This window comes from Salvelinus sp. IW2-2015, unplaced genomic scaffold, assembly GCF_002910315.2.
Source record: "Salvelinus sp. IW2-2015 unplaced genomic scaffold, ASM291031v2 Un_scaffold3535, whole genome shotgun sequence".
Classification (NCBI taxonomy): Eukaryota; Metazoa; Chordata; class Actinopteri; order Salmoniformes; family Salmonidae; genus Salvelinus; species Salvelinus sp. IW2-2015.
Window position 1 is genome coordinate 54744 of NW_019944815.1, and position 5749 is coordinate 60492.

Sequence of the window (5749 nt, forward strand, 5' to 3'; positions counted from 1 at the left end):
ATCTCCTCGTTCCCTCCTCCATCACTAGTCTGTCATCTCCTCGTTCCCTCCTCCATCACTAGTCTGTCATCTCCTCGTTCCCTCCTCCATCACTACTGTTTAAATATAAAAGTCCGTCATTGCTCAAGACGAGATCGTTGCTTCCATCAAAAAAAGGAGTTAAGGTGTGAACATACATTTCAGTCAAAATATCATTAATTTACAACATTTTGATAGATTTCTATCTCCATATTAATGGAGTCCATTCCTAGCCTGGTTCAACCAGACTGAACGCTGTGCTCACAACAGAAATGTAATGAAATTAGGTTGGATACCAGGCTTGCCCATTTACCCACATAGCAAAACGCAAAAAAAAATGTACCTTTAGCACTGAAACCAAAGGAATTGATTCCTCTATTAGAACTAACTGTCCTAATGGCAGAGTAGCGACCTTCGCTGGACCCGGACTCGAGTCTTTCACGTGGCGCTTTGCGTCCAGCCTCAGAGATTCTAATGAATGTTTCAAGTGTTTCCTAATTTAAAAAGAATATATAAAAAAAACATTTTAGCATTACTTTAAAATCACTGAATTATATGGGAGACAATTAAGAAGTTCAATTGATTTCCTGTTACATTATTATTAAAGGGAGAGATGATACATTTTAAAAGAGGCATATATTTGCACAGCACCCAGTCAGTCTGCATCCCAAATGGGACCCTATGCCCTATATACTTTTACAAATGAGTGCTATCTTTAGGTGATAGGGGTTTCTTTTGGGACGTAGTAATATCTCTTCTGATCTGATTACATTCTGTTTTTTTGTCTCATCACGGGCACGTCTTGATAACAGACCTGGGTTTTCTATTCAATCCGTATCGCGGAAGTTCAGCCTTAACATGGTGATTTCGTTTAAATGTCAATGTTCCCGCGTTAGCGTTAGCGGAGACTGCCATCGCGGTAAACGTGTCGCCTGTGTCGGCTCAATCAGAAAATGACCTTTTAATTTGAACGTTTCAGCGATACAGACTGAATGGAGATTAAAGCCAATAGTTCAATGTTTCACTACCAAAATAAACAACAAATGCTGTAATCAAACATGGTCCTTTTTTTCTAGTCTGGCCAAAAAAAGGTTAATAAGGCCAAGATATCTACAAACAACAACAAGACATGAATGCTTTTTGTTGTTGTTGGTATTTGAAGATGATGAGCACATGAAAAAACAACTTGTCTTGTGTATTTTGATATAACACCAAGTTTGATTTGTAAAGCAGTGTGTGTGCCGTCGTGGGGATGGAAGGTTTGAGGTGAGAAACAACAGGTTTCTTATGGGTTGATGTAATTAAAATGCAAATAGATTAAACTATTAAAGAAACATATTTTCAGATTTTTGTGGTGCATGGTTGAATGGAGTTTCTGTATTTTATATACAAACATTTCATTCATGTTTTTGAATTGATTATTACTATGATTATCATAATCCTTATTATTATAATTATTACACCAGAATCCCTTTTTACTTTTTTCCTAAAGCAACTTTAATTGTAGTATGCCTTGAATAAATGTCATGACCTCTGTACTGTCCTCAGTCCTCCAGTCTTCCTGTCTTCTTGGCTCCCAGCTCTCCCTCACACGCGCTCAATCAAACCAGTCTCAACTGTGTGTCTGTAATGGCACCCTATGCCCTATATAGTGCACTACATTTAACCGCTCCAAACTGACTGTCCTTTTACCCAATCACGCTGCTCACTGCTCCAAACTGACTGTCATTTTACCCAATCACGCTGCTCACTGCTCCAAACTGACTGTCCTTTTACCCAATCACACTGCTCACCGCTCCAAACTGACAGTCCTTTTACCCAATCACACTGTTCGCCGCTACAAACTGACTGTCCTTTTACCCAATCACACTGTTCACCGCTACAAACTGACTGTCCTTTTACCCCAATCACACTGTTCACCGCTACAACTGACTGTCCTTTTTACCCAATCACACTGGTTTACCACTACACAACTGACTGTCCTTTGACCCAATCACACTCGTCCACCGCTACAACCTGACGTCCTTTACCCAATCACACTGTTCACGCTACAACCGACTTGTCCTTTTACCCAATCACACTGTCCAACCGCTACAAAACTGATGTCCTTTTACACTGATTCACCACTACAAACGCAACTGTCTATTCTTCGTACACCACTACTCACCACACATATTCTGACAATACAACACAATTACACCCACTACCTCCACAAACACAATAACCATTATTCCACTACAATACAACACATTATACACCACTACTCTACCACTAACATATCTACAATACAACACATTATTACACCACTATATATTACAATACAATACATATACTACACCCCTACTCTACCACTACATATCTACAATACAACACATTATTACACCACTACTCTACCACTACATATCTACAATACAACACATTATTACCACCACATACATATCTACAATATACAACACATTATTACACCACTACTCACCACTAATATCTACAATTACAACACATATATACACCACTAACTCATACCACTACATATCTACAAATGTACAACACCAGATATTACACCACTACATATCTACAAATACCAACACATTATTAACAACCACTACATATCTACAATAAACACATTATTACACCACTACTCCACCGACTACAATCTACAATACAACACATTATTACACCACTACTCTACCACTACATATCTACAATACAACACATTATTACACCACTTACTCCACCACACATATCACAATACAACACATTATTACGACACTACGTCTACCACTACATATCTAACAATACAACACCAATTATTAACACCACTACTCTACCACTACATATCTACAAATACAACACATTATTACACCACTACTCACCATACATATCATACATACAACACATTATAACACAACACTACATATCTACAATACAAACACATATTAACACCCAACTACATATCTACAAATACAACACATATATAAAACACCACTACTACTCTTACCACTACACATATACTACAATTACAACACATATATTACACCACTACAATCTACCACTACATATAATATTAACAAAACAACACATTATACACCACTACTCTACCACTACATACTACACAATTTAAACACATTATTACACCACTACTCTACCACTACATATCTACAATACCAACACATTATTACACCACTACTCTACCACTACATATCTACAATACAACACTATTATATACACCACACTACTCACACCACCAACACATATAACAATACAACACATTAATATTACACCAACATACTCTACCAACTACTATCACAATTCACAATACAACACATTATACACCACTACTCTAACCACTTAATCATACAATATACAATATCAACACATTATACACCACTACTCTACCCACATTATAAACTACTCTACCACTACAATCTAAAATACAACACCCCATACGGTACCAGTATTGACACTACAGTACTACAGAAACCACTATTTACCACTATCATCTACCAATACAACACACTAGTGATGATGATATGGTAACAGCCACTACTCTACCACTACAATTATACATGATAACAATATTACACCACTACTCTACGGGAACCCGATACATAGTCATACCGAAAGTGACAGAACAACCACACTAGTGATATATGACTGCACAGCACCTACTCTCACCAACACATATCTACAAGGCGGAATAACAGCAAGGCACCGATGGCAGACTAGTGAATTGTAGATTACACCCACTAGCTCTACCACTAGCGATAATAACGAAAGACTACAACGAACATATTATACGTTACATCACAGTGCCACTACATGTCGAAACCACAACACATATATACAATACAACACATTATATACGGCGAACGACACTCACTACTGGCATACCGACGACAGTACATCTAAGTTACACATGTGACAACACAAATGTATACACCACTACTCACCCACTACATATCACAAACAACACATTTATTACACCACTACTCTCACCACTAGCGAATACATCTAGACCGAAAGATGACAGACTTAACGTAGACAACATATTGGATATGGTACGCCGCGGGAACCAGCTAACTCTAACCGCCTGGACTAAGACATATCTACAATACAGAACTGACAGACACTAATTGATTGATCAGCCACTACGATCTACCACACATATATACAAGTACAGAAACCACGAACGATATGGAACAGAACCGACACGTCTACAGACAAGCTACCATAACTAGTGACTACGCAGGACGATATAAACGAACATTATGTACGAAAACCGCAACGTGAGCTCCGAGAATAACACCACTCACATCAACATCCTACAACAGTACAACAACAACTATAGTATCATAACGGCACATATATGAATCTACAATACAATACATTACTACACCGACGTGAACACGAGTCTACCACTAAATCAGATATCTACCAATACCAAACGACATAGTACGATACACCACTACTCTACCACAACAATCTAAACGCAAACACATGATTACACCACTGGACTACTCTAAGTCGCAACAAACCAAGAATCGTACAAAAATGACTAACTATAAGCATCTGATTAATTTTGGACACCCACTAACTCGATACCACTACGACTAAATTACCAACACGAATTATTACACCACTACTCTAACCCGAACTAACCGAGTAATCTATTACAGATACACCAAGACTCAGTACGATTAATTAACTGACCACTACGACGAGTAAAGTCTACGATATACGAGAAACGAACAGCGAGATATTCGAACAGTTACAACACTAATACTCTGACTCGATGAGCTACAAGATATCTACAATAGGCAAACCACCGACGGATTATTAGGATGACGAACACACTACCAGCCACCACTAGACATATCTACAACTTAACAAGCGACATTAAACACCAGACTACAGTCATATCCGACAGCAGATATCTAGACCAATACAACACGTTATGGATAACGACGGAAGCGCATGGACAACGTACAACTATAACTGAACGAAGTACAAAACGGCAAACAATTATACACCACGTAACAGGATCTACCAAACAACACAGTGTATGTAAACCACACATACACTATCTACAAGAACAACACATTATACGATAGCCAACGGAACCTAAGTGCATTCTAGAGCGCAACTACATAGTGGACTACAATGCGAAGGAGACAAAACACAATTAAGACTGGTAACCACCACTACACTTCACCACGCTGATGAAGCTAGCAACGTGAGATCACAACAGAATAGCATAGAATCGACCAGACTTAATGTGTAACTATCGACAGAGACTACTCTACCACCGTAACATATCCTCAAGTACAACACATTATACACCACTACTTGGACAAACCACTACATATCTACAAAAACAACGAAGCGAGTAGTATGAACTAGTACACCTCTACACTGTAAGCAATGAGCTAAGGCAATACAACACGATTACTGACACCACTAACGTCCACCGGAAACTACATACTCGAGTACAAGAGTACAACACATTACTTACACCACTACTTACTGAATCTACAACAGACAACACATTACTAGTATGTTGAAGCTAACAACTACGCTAGACTATACCAGTATACTACAATGAACAACACATTATTGACGAACCACTTAACTCAATCCTACAAGAGGATGACAGTAAACAGACATCAATATAACACCACAACCTACTGATGATCCGAGCGAGTGCACATATCTTACAATACAAGGAGAACCA

The 5749-nt window shown here is 38.4% G+C and overlaps 1 long non-coding RNA gene across 1 annotated transcript in view; it reads left to right on the top strand.

Annotated features, from left to right (window-relative positions):
* LOC139025907 (uncharacterized) overlaps positions 1–1561 on the top strand; it is a 2227-nt gene extending 666 nt beyond the window's left edge. Inside the window, exon 2 of the long non-coding RNA XR_011477576.1 lies at positions 29–1561. This is a non-coding gene — a long non-coding RNA (uncharacterized lncRNA). The remainder of the gene's footprint in view (positions 1–28) is intronic.
* Positions 1562–5749: the final 4188 nt, after the last annotated feature.